This window comes from Panulirus ornatus, chromosome 48 (assembly GCF_036320965.1).
Source record: "Panulirus ornatus isolate Po-2019 chromosome 48, ASM3632096v1, whole genome shotgun sequence".
Taxonomy (NCBI): Eukaryota; Metazoa; Arthropoda; class Malacostraca; order Decapoda; family Palinuridae; genus Panulirus; species Panulirus ornatus.
In genome coordinates, this window is record NC_092271.1 from 18420588 (window position 1) to 18434851 (window position 14264).

Here is a 14264-nt window from a genome sequence, read left to right on the forward strand (position 1 = left end):
AGTTATGTAGTGAGGTTCTCATTATCTTACTAATCACTTCTTGGCTCAGTATTATCTTAGTGCTCTTTGAATTCATGCATTTCATTTTGATGACTTTGAGTATTTTCTTTTTCCTCACTTTATCTTTTTTCATATTGGTCATTTTGTAGCCAGATAGGTTGATGATTAGATGGAGAGAAGAGCATTAATATTAAAAATAGTGCATATATATCAGTTCATAACCTCATGTAAGCTTTCTTTTCCCGGTATTTTTTATAGTCATATATTTGATTTCATTGTATTCTTTTTCACATACTTACAGTGGTTCTTGTTTATATGATAATGTTTGTATGGGTGTGCAAAATCTGAATATGAATATGATTTGAGTAACTGAAAAGTCAGACTTGAAAACTCTGAAAATGCGTAAAAATTGCTGTTTAGTCTAGGCTTTTTACCATTAGAACCAAGGATATGTATTTTTTTTTTTTTTTTTTTTTTTTTTTTTATACTTTGTCGCTGTCTCCCGCGTTTGCGAGGTAGCGCAAGGAAACAGACGAAAGAAATGGCCCAACCCCCCCCCCCATACACATGTACATACGTCCACACACGCAAATATACATACCTACACAGCTTTCCATGGTTTACCCCAGACGCTTCACATGCCTTGATTCAATCCACTGACAGCACGTCAACCCCTGTATACCACATCGCTCCAATTCACTCTATTCCTTGCCCTCCTTTCACCCTCCTGCATGTTCAGGCCCCGATCACACAAAATCTTTTTCACTCCATCTTTCCACCTCCAATTTGGTCTCCCTCTTCTCCTCGTTCCCTCCACCTCCGACACATATATCCTCTTGGTCAATCTTTCCTCACTCATTCTCTCCATGTGCCCAAACCATTTCAAAACACCCTCTTCTGCTCTCTCAACCACGCTCTTTTTATTTCCACACATCTCTCTTACCCTTACGTTACTCACTCGCTCAAACCACCTCACACCACACATTGTCCTCAAACATCTCATTTCCAGCACATCCATCCTCCTGCGCACATCTCTATCCATAGCCCACGCCTCGCAACCATACAACATTGTTGGAACCACTATTCCTTCAAACATACCCATTTTTGCTTTCCGAGATAATGTTCTCGACTTCCACACATTTTTCAAGGCTCCCAAAATTTTCGCCCCCTCCCCCACCCTATGATCCACTTCCGCTTCCATGGTTCCATCCGCTGACAGATCCACTCCCAGATATCTAAAACACTTCACTTCCTCCAGTTTTTCTCCATTCAAACTCACCTCCCAATTGACTTGACCCTCACCCCTACTGTACCTAATAACCTTGCTCTTATTCACATTTACTCTTAACTTTCTTCTTCCACACACTTTACCAAACTCAGTCACCAGCTTCTGCAGTTTCTCACATGAATCAGCCACCAGCGCTGTATCATCAGCGAACAACAACTGACTCACTTCCCAAGCTCTCTCATCCCCAACAGACTTCATACTTGCCCCTCTTTCCAGGACTCTATGATTGGCAATTGAATATTGGCTTTCTTTATATGTCTGCATGTGTAAGTTGATAATTTTGCAAAATTGGGTCTGAAAAATGAGTGTGATGGACCTGTAGAATTCTGAATTTTGACCTGTGAGTTTACAAATCCTCTTATAAAGACATTGTTTGCTGTCATAAACACACCAACATACCTAATTCCAAAGGTACCCAAAATAGAAATACTTTTGATTGTAAATGGGATTTTTTGTCAGATTTAACCATTTTTAATCACCTACAAGAATATGGATATATTCATGGAAGCCCAGTCTTAAGAGCCCACTGGAATTTTATTACTGAAAATATTTATTCTGTTTTAATGTACTTTTGCCTAATCATGTATATTAGCATTATACTGTAAAAGAATTTTGGGCATGTGTTATCATGCAGTGCTGAAATTTGGTAATGTTTAGTGAGTTGTTGATTTTGGCAGGAATGGACTTCCTGTGTTGTTGATATTTATATTAAAGTTAATATTTGTGCTAGTCAGAGTGGAAGTCAGTTTTCTGACTCGGATTTGTAGCTCTTTATCATCAAATTGTCAGTCTTTTCATTTACTTATGATACATTTAGTGTCTTCTCTTTAGAAGCAGATGTCATATATTTATAGTTTGCCAGTTAAATTGTAATCAAGTTTGAGTGTTTGATGTTGCCAGTTAAATTGTAATCAAGTTTGAGTGTTTGATGATGGAGGAGAATAATGATAGCTCTCCAAATGTGGCCACCAATATTTCCACAAGTGTGGATTCAACAGTTTTATTAAACTTCTGATATTTATGAAGAATTCTCATAGCTATAGTTTGTTTCATATTCAGGGTTTATTTGTTTTATCCTTAATTGGCATCATCTTGGGTTTTTGGTGTTTTAGGTATTGACAAGTTGCATTTTTATGTCCATTTATGTAAATTGGTGTGTATTTCAATTCAGAGTGATTAAAAGGGTTGTTAGTGATACATATCGGTAAAAAATTATAATTTTATTTCTGTCACATGGTGTGAAGCAAATGTACAATTGCTCATTACTGCTTAAAAATACAAGATAGAGATTAAATAGATTTTTTAAACATTTTTTTAAACATTGAATGGTCATATCTACTCAGATTGTTCACATTTTATAGGAAAGACTCAAGATAAATTGGATTCATAAAGCCTGTTAAGGGAATCTTTAGTTAAACATGGATTTAGGCAATGAAGGCTCATGAAGCTATGCCATCTACTTTGCCTCAGGTGAATTTTCCTCCATGCTAATCAGAGCAGAGATTACAAAGGAATTCAATCAGCAATAGATCACTGGGTCCTTTTGAGGCTGTTTGTGATAGTGGAACATATCAGAAACTCATTTGAGGAAAGCAACCTGGATGCTCTGGCTCTGAATCAAAGCTCAAGGACAAAGGGGAAGAATGGTTGACACATGTCATAGGAGTAAAGTTAGGGGTTGGTGAGAGGACAAGAGCTGAGGAAGGAGTAGCACTACTCATGAAGCAGTGTTGTGGGAATGTTTGATAGAGTATAAGAAAGTAGATTCCAGACTGATGTGGGTAAAACTGAAAGTGAATAGTGAGAAATGGGTGATTATTGGTGCTTATGCACATGTCTATGAGAAGCTAGATAATGAGAGGCAAGTGTTTTGGGAGCAGCCGAATGAGTGTGTCAGCAGTTTCGATGTATGAGACTGGACAATAGTTATGGGGAATTTAAATGCAAAGGTAAGTAATGTGGCATTTGAGGGTATAATTATGGTGCATGGTGATTGGGAGACCTGGTTTGAAAAGAGAAATGTACCCAAGTATCCGTATGTGAGCAGGAGAGATGGTCAGTGGGCATTATTAGGTTACATAATATGTGATAAGCATTTAAAAGAGACTTTTGGATGTAATGGCTTTGAGAGGGGCAGCTGGTGGGACGTCTGATCACTATCTTGTTGGGGTGAGGAGGAAGATTTGTAGAGGTTTTCAAATTTTTGAGAGTAAGTGAGCCTGGAAAGAGACATGCAAAGAAATACCAGGAGAGACTGAGTGTAGAATGGCAAAAGGTGTGAGTAAATGAAACAAGGGGAGTGGATGAGGAATTGGAGGTATTTAGGGGGAGCAGTGATGGCATGTGCAAGTGCATGTGGCATGCGAAAGGTGGGAACGTTTGGCACTGTTTCCAACACTTCATCCCACAAAAAATATTTGACACCACTCTCCACAACAATGACTAAAGGTGGTTGGCCAATTTCACAGCAGGCCACCATCCCAGTCACTCGCAATGGCTTCACCTCTAACACTCTGCACTTGAGTTTTCCAGGGAGCAGTTTTTTATCCAACACTCTTTACTCTCTTTCTGCATGAGCTCCCATTACCTTAGGCAGACCTTAACATGAAGGCACTCTTGTATGCAAATGACCTCACAACCACAACACAACACCCTAATCAACCAGTAGCAACATCAGACTTGCTGTACTACATTATAAAAATTGAGCAATGGCTCTCTCAGAAATGAATGTCTACCATCTCCACAGAATTCCTCAATCGATCTTTAAAACCTAGACAGAAACGAAGCCAGCTGTCTTAGGCTGCTTTAAATACATAATCTCTCCACTGAACAAAACATCGCTTACAACACATGCGACATTCACTCCTTATGCAACACTAACTAATAGCCCTTAGAACACTAAGTAGCACTAGATTTGGACAAGACAGAATTCCTCAACATCTTATACAAACAATTCATCTGCTCAGCTTTAAACAATGCCTCATTTGCCTGGTCTTCTACTTATGTAAAAACAAATATAAATGCAATTCACACAAATTAGTGCACTCAAAACAATCACTAGTTGCCTAGTAGTCACAGACACATGATGCCTTCACAATGGAACAAATCCTCCCAGTACAGGCCCATCTCAGCATGCATGGCACCTAGTTTTTTCCTACCCAAACCACTCTGTAATCAACCACTAACCCCCTAACAGAAATAAAAAGCTTAACCTTATCTGAGACTCCAGTAACCTCTACTCACAGACACCCTCCTCCCCAACACACACACGCCCCCAACAAGTACAGCAATGACAAAACATACATTCAGAAATGACCCTACAAACTCTAAACGATCGACCTTCCAACTTAGTCTTAAACTCCAGCTCATCAGGCTGACACCCATCAGAAACCACTTTTGCCATACAAACAGGTGTTACACTCGCTAGCTTATACTCTGCACGTCACTCGTCACTACAACACAACAAACAGTTTCAAAATATCCCAAGACACTTCATACCCACAATGTAACTTCCAAAGAGAAGACACCAAGCACTTACCACTCGGTTGCCCTTCACTCTGCACATAACTGTGCACAACACTTTATGACCTGGTCCCTACTGGTGGACGTGTCTAGCTTGCTGAGTGCCGCAGGAGCCTCTTATGGATGGAAGGGACTCCTTGGGTGGGAAGTTAGTAATCATACATACAGTATTAAAGTGTACTTAGAACAAGATACAGTGTAAAAACAGTGTAATATAAATGGTCAAAATATATTTCATATATGACATGCAGCTGCACAACGTACAGCACTGGGCATGCTTTTATCATGTCTCATTTCCACAAATCAGAGCATGGCAAATTTCGGATATAGTGTCAGTATATCTTCAAGGATTTTATCGTACGTAAAGCAGTCAAAGTTTCAATGACATTATTGTATGTAGTCACAAAGTTGTTGAAACTGTAGGGCTTGAGGTCTGAAAGCACTGAATTTAAGATAGTCTCTAATGAACTGTCCTAGCCTGTGCTCATCATCGGGTGAAGAATGGAGTTGGCACTTGATTCTTGTGTCTTTCCACATGTAACTGTACCTTAGGACTATTCTGGCAAATTCATTGTGTAGTACAGGTCGTGTGCTTTCCGTAATGCAGTAGGCAACTCTTTTTCACCAAGATGATTTGTCTGAAACTAATGTGTAAGTATAATTTTGCATGACCTTGGCCTGCGAATGAGGCATGAAAGTAGTAATTGATGCCATGGTGGGGTTTTGGTCAGTCACATGTGTCGCTTGTCACACTCGAACCCCCACATTGGGGGCAAACATACTAGAGAGGCAATTGATCTAGTTTTGTGTGTTCTGCATGGCACAAGTCTACATAAAGGATGAATGTCTTCTTAGAAAAAGAAAACTATCCTTAAAAAATCAAGAACTCCAATTATGCTTTCCTCAACAATAAGCAATGTAATAAATACTGGTATAGGGAATACTATTAATGGCTGGATGATTTATGAAAACTTTTATTTCAGAAATACCTTTTGCTAGTTTGATGAAACCGCATCAGGTTTGCATCCTTTTACAAATATTACTATTTACGTGACAAGGGGAACAAGATCTTCAAATACGGCCAGTTAGCAACCTTAACCCCTTCTGCTACCCCTCCACTTACCATCTAGAGCGCCGTCCACCCCAGCTGTCATCCTTCCAACAATAGACCACCATGGCGGGTCCACCACAGCCATAATATGGGAGAGATAGAAATACTAGTAATTACCGTGGGCTACACTAACTTTCACTTGGTGCACCTATACTCGTGTACATGATTATGGTGCCTCAGACCGTACATTCTCTTGTAGTTTGACACGCTACCAAATACATTATATTGAGTCATACATGTTCGCCATTTCCCCCGTGGGTGAGGTAGCATAAAAAAAAGATGACAGCCTTATATGATAAAACCCTCGCTTGGCTCCATGCTCTGTTCCTTCTTTTGGAAAGTAATACAGGAAGGAATGATGTCCAGCTATCCTTACCCCTGCTCCAGTCCCTTTTAGTCGCCTTCTACGACACCCAGGGAATAAGTAGGCTGTGTTCACCCCAATCCCCACGGATAGGGGAGAAAGAATACTTCCCATGCATATATATATATATATATATATATATATATATATATATATATATATATATATATATATATATATATATCAATTAGAACACATGCTTGGTTAAGTGCAAAATAATGAAGGTATTTTCATGTAAGTGGAGTGCGCAAAATCTTTGGGGCCTTTTACTACGGTATAGCACGCGTATATGCATAAATGCTTTACTCGTATATTCATTTACTGACCATGCTTATTCCACCTTGAAGACAGTTATTGTCAAACAAATATGAAGCTACAACTTATTTTCCTACATTTTCACAGTATAAGTTATTAAACACAGTCTGTTGATATGTGGGAAGTTTTACGTTTTCATTCTGACGTCTCATTTTTGGCTAGCTTAATACTGTACACGCATGTAGTCATTTTGGCAGTCATAATCGTGCTTTGACAAATATGCATCGCAAATACAGGCACACGTTCATTTTGTCATAATCAGCTACTGGAAGTCATTAAATTAAATGACTTTGGATTCCCCTTAAAGAAAGGAAATTAAAAACGGAATTCTGTCGTATTAGCTTTATGAATGTAAATGTTTATTAACGTACAAAAAATATGGTTAAATACAAGAGGATTTAAGGCATGTGAAGAAATGGGTTACTCGTTACATGTTGATGCAAACATTGTAGATTGTAGGCAACCAATAGAGTGGAGGTGTACTTAAGTGTACTACCTCCCTGGATATTGGGAAGATTAGTGAATCCAGCTCTACAGTGGCTGTCAGGTTCCTTACTTCAGCCCAGGTTCTTTTTCTGTCTCACATACGCTTGAGTTGCTGATGTGTAGCCCACAACTCTCTCTCTCTCTCTCTCTCTCTCTCTCTCTCTCTCTCTCTCTCTCTCTCTCTCTCTCTCTCTCTCTACTTATAACACGACAGTATGTATCTCGCACGACTCAACTAAAGTTTCTTGCCCTGCTAAGTAGGCACAAGTCCTACTTAATAGCAAAATTTCATCACAGATAAAGAGTTCAAGATATGGGACCATCGCAAGTATAGAGCTCTCTCCCCTGTACCGTACAAGGAGGTAATTACATTGCGCACACACGTACAAACAAGAGCTGCTTGAGAACGGCAGATTCTACGACCCCGGGCAGTGTTGGAGCCGCATGAATGACTGGCCACGACGTTTTAGCCGAGAACAAATTTACTCTGGTCAAAGTTTACATTTAAGAAAACTTAACGCTCAGAAACTATATCTTGGAATGTAAATACGTAAGGACGTAGGTACTGAATGTGCTCTGCTGCATTTCATGGAACTTCGATGAGGGTCGGTAAAATATTGTCAGATCAGATCCAACTCATACGAGAGCTTAGGATTACCTGATTAACATTTAAGGCGTCAGTAAGAAATACGTAGTGATGTGCAGTTCATTTTCAGCCTTGAATTTAAGGTTAAGTTGGATGGAATACATTATTTTCAATGCTGGCACTAGTTAACAACGGTCAGTATTCGAAACGAGAAGTTTAGGCTGTATCTGCACATGGAAGCATAGAACATAAGCTCCAGGTAAGTAACCAACGCTCCCAAGTCTGATCAGATGTATATGTGGTTTAGTAAAGCGACCAGTTACGAAACCTGAGTGTGTCCTCATGGATATGTATGTTCAGTTCATCTTGGCCGTCAGGCCAGAATACGTAAGTACTGGGAGGAATCGCTACCTAGGCAAAGGCCACACGCAGAGAGTAAACGAAAGACGAAAAGAGAGATAAGGGAATACAATACAGTAGCCAAAGGGTAGGGAAGAAATGGGACAAACTAGGTGGAGAGGAAGTGAATAACGTGAGCAATGACAAACTACGAAAAAGCTACTGTAAAAACGAGAATACATAAACACAAAAATAGGTAATTCGTCAAACACACACACACACATACACACACACACACACAACACCTCATTCGCTTATTCACCCACCCACAAGCTTACACACACACACAAATGATGGATGGGACATTTTATGTACACCTTAACAGAGCGCCGTACAATTTTACCCCATGGTCAACACAAGTGTCTGATGGAGGTAAACCTCAACGAACAGTGGATTAAAATTCTTTCCCTACAAATCGTGGATTTCCTCAGTCACTTAGGGATATTCCCAAGGAGTGTAGCATTCCCTGCCCGTATGTGACTGAAAAGCCATCACATACCTGTACGCACACACACTCATGCAGACACATAAACGAACAGGCCATACGCAAGGCTCGTAGATAGCAACACCTACTCTGGTCATGAAAATGACAGGGTAATTAAGTAGGGATCCCCCTCAGTGACTGTGGCGCAAACAATGAGGCTGGCCTCACCTCGGCGCTCTGGATATTTCCATTCCCCCCTCTCTCTCTCTCTCTCTCTCTCTCTCTCTCTCTCTCTCTCTCTCTCTCTCTCTCTCTCTCTCCTAATGTGCTTTTGGTTTGTGTGCATACGCTCATCGGGCCCCATCTCTTGAACTTTACAGAGATTCTGCCGTTATGTAGGGTTAGTGCGTAGAGCTCATCGATCAAATAATTGAGTTAAGAATAGAGATATGTGTTTCCCGTGAGACGGAGAGTGTGTTTTTGGAATGAATTCCAGCAACCCACGTGTATGTGAAACAAGGAAAAGAAATTGGGCCAGATAAGGGAATCTTGACAACCACTAATTTTGGCTCACTAGGCCGCCGATGTCACCAAACCTACAGATAAATAGGCAAGTAGTACTTTCCTGGTTAGTTGTGTGTGTTCACGGATGCGCACATGCACAAGTTTAAGAGTAAGTACATGTTTCTCCAATGCGCGTATCTGTGTGTGGGGAGGGGACGTGACAGGTGTTCCCAAGCAAGAGAAGAAAGTCAGCCTCCCTGTAGGCACAAACGCCACCCCAGGCCGCCCCGCCCCGCCCCATACCGGACTGGTCCCAGGCTTTCTACCGCACCTGTAGTCTCTGGCCTCTCTTCCTAATAATCCTTGGTGTGGTGACGAGAGCCTCCCAGCAGCCCCTTGGTGTAGTGTCGAGACCTTCCCAGCAGCCCTTGGTGTGGTGACGAGACCCTCCCAGCAGCCCCTGGTGTGGTGACGAGACTTTCATAGTAGCCCTTGGTGTCATGGCAATGCCAGAGTGTTGGCGAACATTCCCCAGTGTCAACCATCTCTCATGTCCTCATCCACCATCTCTCATGTTCCCGCCTACCATCTCTGTATCTCATCAGTTTAGCGACTCATCCTCTCATTTGCCTGCCTCGCGTTACATATCTTTACAAACCTGTCCCTTTCAGCTCACACCCTTCCTTATCTTTCTATCTCGATCTCATCGCAGCCATCTTAGTGCATCTTCTTGCCTCACTCAGCTGCCTCCAGCCTTACTGTCTTCTGATGTTTGTGACTGTATGAGAGCTGTTGCCGATGGGGCCACCATCTACGTTCCGTTCATTTTTGGTTCTGAACACTGACCTCTGTGTACTCAAGGTTTTCATTTATCATTCCCAGGGAGTTAAGCCAGTGTGCTTCCATGGATTACCATTATATTTAAGTTGATATCATAGTTAAGAGATTAATTCAGCATTTTTTTTCTTTTAGTTAATAGGTCACTTAAAGATACTAGAAACTGCAAGATTAAGTTCGACGATTACGGCACTAAACGTTACGCAACCGACAAATCAAAGAATAAACTCATCTTGTATATACTTTCCTGGATTCTCGATGGTATTTTGGGGGGAATTATTTTGTTTTAGCTTTAAGCAGAACTTTTTTTTATTGAGTCAACTTCTAAGTAGATCGGTACCGTCATCGTGCAAACTGGATTTTTGAAAATGTAAATGATCGGTTGTTTGATTGTCCAACGCACATGCCCCACCTTTCTCTAGTCTTTTTGAGGAATTATTGTGTCCTTAAAGAAGTTTAATGAATCGATGGTTGCTGAGGTTCCTCAGCAACCCCTGAGAGTGATGCTAATGCTTTCTAGGTCTCTTGCAGACCTCGATATTTCCTGCTTTGTCTTGAATTCCTGGGGCCTCTTCCTCACCCTCGTACAAAGGATATTCCTGGCGATGAAATAGGGTACTTATTATGAGCAGTCGTAGTAGTTGGTGGGTTCTGTGGTCCCTTCGTGAATCCTGGGATTTCTGTATCGGTCCCTAGGTATGATCTGGCGTCCCTAGGTAAGATCTGGAAGATCCCTTGGTAAGTCCTGGAGCCTCATGTTGGAGCCTTGTAATTCCTGGGTAGTTCTTGTAATGCTCCGCGCACTTAGTCAAGGATTCTCAAGAGTTTTTGGGGATGCTTAATTCCTGGTGGGGATCATGGTAGTCCCCTGGGGATAGTAACAGTTCGGTGGGAATCATGTGGTACCGCGGGCTCTACGCTCCTTTTTAGGGTTTTCTAGTCCCCAAGAGGTTTCACACTGACCCTGAGGGCGCCCTGAAGTTCTCCAAGGAACCCCAGTGACCCGGTTGGTTGGTGTATTTTGAGGTCATAGGATCGTAGAGTTTTGATTGTTTTGAAAAGTAAACAAATAAAAGAATTATTACGACGCTGACGATAAAAGAATGACTTTCTACGAACAGCTGCCAAAGAACAATGAACATCCACCCAGGAGCTGTGGCATCCAGGGGCGAATAACAAGTAGAAATCGTAGTGCAGATGGACTCTGTTTACATGTTCATCAGAGGAAGACGTGATGGCATGAGACTCTGCTTAATGAAAGCATCTTAGTGACTCACTGGTTTCACTAGTTACTTATGATTTCCGACGAAATATTTTTATCTTCTTTGGGAATTTGACCTTATATTTCGATATAGTTTAAACGTTTTTTTGAGGTTTGTGATTTATGATTTTTTTCCTCTTGTTGGCCATACGACAAATAGTTCTTGTCCTCAAAGGTATCGCTGATGAGAGTATCAAAATCATCACGAAATGAAGGTGAAGAAGTGAAGCAGGGGAGTGTTGGATGATGATGGCATATGGACAGGTGTGTTGGGAGGGAGAGGGAAGGAGGTATTGGGTGATGAGCTCCGTGACCCGACATGGCGTGCCCCGCTCTGCCCTTGCCTCACCCCAGCTCAGCTAGTGCGTCTGTAAACATTCCTGGCTGCTGCGCGTTTCACAAGGACAGAGTAGCGGCAAGAGAGTACATTACTGAATATCAGCTCTGATGTGTAAACAGTCCTTGTGTTTTGATGAAGCAAGACACCGTCGAATTCAAGAAAATCAAAGACGATTTCATTTTTTTTTTTTTTGACGTCCACGCTCAGCAACAAATTGCTCTATTGCCTAAACTTTGTATCATTCTTAACCTATCTATTCACAGCTTCTTACAGACACTGAGTATAACTAGGTAGTTACAAGTGATTACTGCGATGACGTACCATACGCGACATGGAGGAACATGTTAAGCCGAGAAAAACTCAGGAAGCTGTGAGGCTAGGATTCAAGCCGAGCTAACCTTTGCTTGGTGCTGAGGCCATGCTTGCCTCTCGTGACCCGACGCTGGTAAAAAGTCGTCTGAGTGGCATTTGACATGGTGGGAATATGTATAAATTAATGGTTTGCGGCAGAGAAAGAAAGTTCATGGGTAACTGGTACTAAAGAAGTGCCACTGATCAAGAAGTCGGTCCACGCACTCACCACCCACACACACAACACATTCCCACCTATGCACTCTGGTATTACTTCCCATCCCCCCCCCCCTTCACACACACACACACACACACACACACACACACACACATACATTTTGCTTCACACTCAGCCATTCATTCAGTCAGAACCTCCCACACACTCCATCACAAGCTCAATTCGACACACTCAGCAACATCACCAGCTTATGCTTATATCCATTCCCCCAAACACTCACCGCCACATACTTAGACAAGCACTTACACCATAAGAACAGGTGTGGCTGATCCCGCAGTAGTAATGACAATGAGGAAAAGTTGGAATACCGAGAGATGTATGCTACGTCACCATAAGCACCGTATAGGGTGCATAGCCAGCCTACAGATGTATTCTGCATCGTCAAAGGGACTGCTTAAGGTGCATAGCTAGCCTAAAGATGTATGCTGCATCACTAGAGGCACTGTGCAGGGTGCATAGCTAGCTACAGATGTATGCTGCATCACTAGAGGCACTGTGCAGGGTGAATAGCTAAGCCTACAGATGCATTGCTGCATCACCAGAAGCTCTGTGCAGGGTGCATAGTTAGCCTACAGATGTATGCTGCGTCATCAGAGGCACTGTGCAGGGTGCATAGCTAACCTACTGATGTATACCGCATCACTAGATGCACTGTGCTGTGTGTATAGCTAGCCTACAGATGTATGCTGCATCACCAGAAGGATTGTACAGGATGCATAACTAGCCTACAGATGTATGCTACATCACCAGAGGCACTGTGGAGGGTGCATAGCTAGTCTACAGATGTATGCTGCATCGCCATAGCATCCATAATGTATACATGGCTTGCAGATGTGTTACGTATCCCCAGAGCATTTAGAGTACATACCTGACCTGCAGATGTGCGACTTTCTAAATGCCGTCCTCCGGCGCCAAAGAAGAGCGACAAAGAACTGTTAATTAACTCCGTTAAGCCAAGGGCCTCTTGAGGAAGCGTACTGAGGGAGAAAAAAGTCTTGCCCATTGTCTTGCATTTAAGCCGTCCATTGTCTCGCTGACGCATCATCGGACACTCATGCACTCGGAGGCCACAGTCAGCCACGGCCAGTGTACGCTATACTGAGACAATTTAGCATGGTTGTGTAGCCTGCTTGATGCGTAGCCATCTGCCATGGATATCTAATTCACCTGTTGCCACGCCATTGCCTGATACCCGACCATCACCCATAGACAGGTGATTCATCCACCACAACAGGCAAGGGTGATGGCCTGCACCAGCCAGACTGTAACTCTCATCTGTAAGAAGAGGTTAGTGTCGTGCATTTAGAGAACGTGTTTCCTCAGACCCGGGGATTGGGTGGGGCTGTGGTCCTTGGCTGTATGGTAGGAGCAGCGGCGCCACCTGCAACACGTTACACGGTCGACGCCTCTACTCACGGAAACTGGAGTGGATTTTTTCCTATGTGCGATGGTTTGCGACGGGGAGAGGGGAAAAAATGAGGAGAGACATAGCTGTAAACACTGGAAAGTTCGCTGGAGGAAATTGTTGAGATGCATCTGCCCGGTGGGTGGTGAGTTCGAACCTCGGCCGTTGGTCAGAGTGGCAGCAGTGCGTATCTGGGTCAGAGACGCAAGCCGTCTGTCCGATATTCCGTAGTCAGAAGGTATGACAGGAGGAGAGGGGTGGGGGAGAAAGCACGTCTCCTCACCCGACACTTCTTCCCATCCCTCCTTCCTCCCCGACAGGGGTCTCTACGGAAAAGAGAAAGACGAAAGAAGAGTGCTGAGGGGTAGGCGATGCTCGGCCGACCCCTGTCGCCTGGCTATGAACACATTCCCCTCCACACACAAACACACATACACCTACCTCTCCATTCCCTCAAGGTTTAAGACAGCCTAGACACTCTAACCCACAGGGACTCTCACCCCAGGAACTCTCACCGCAGGGACCCCTCACTCCAGGCACTCGCACCGGAGGAACTCTTCCTCAAGATACTTTCACCTTAGGCACTCGCTTCGCCCCGCAGGGACTCTTATCACAAGCACTCTCACCCCAGAGACTCTCACCGCAGGGTACTCTTACCCCGGAGAGACCATCAACGCAAACACTCTCTCTCACCCCAGTCGCATACCGCCTCACAGACTGTTGTCAACTGTGTGTGTGTGTGTGTGTGTGTGTGTGTGTGTGTGTATGTTTGTGTGTTGTTAACCTATCTATCTAGTGTCTGATTTTTGTCTACCATTGCCGTATATGCTGTG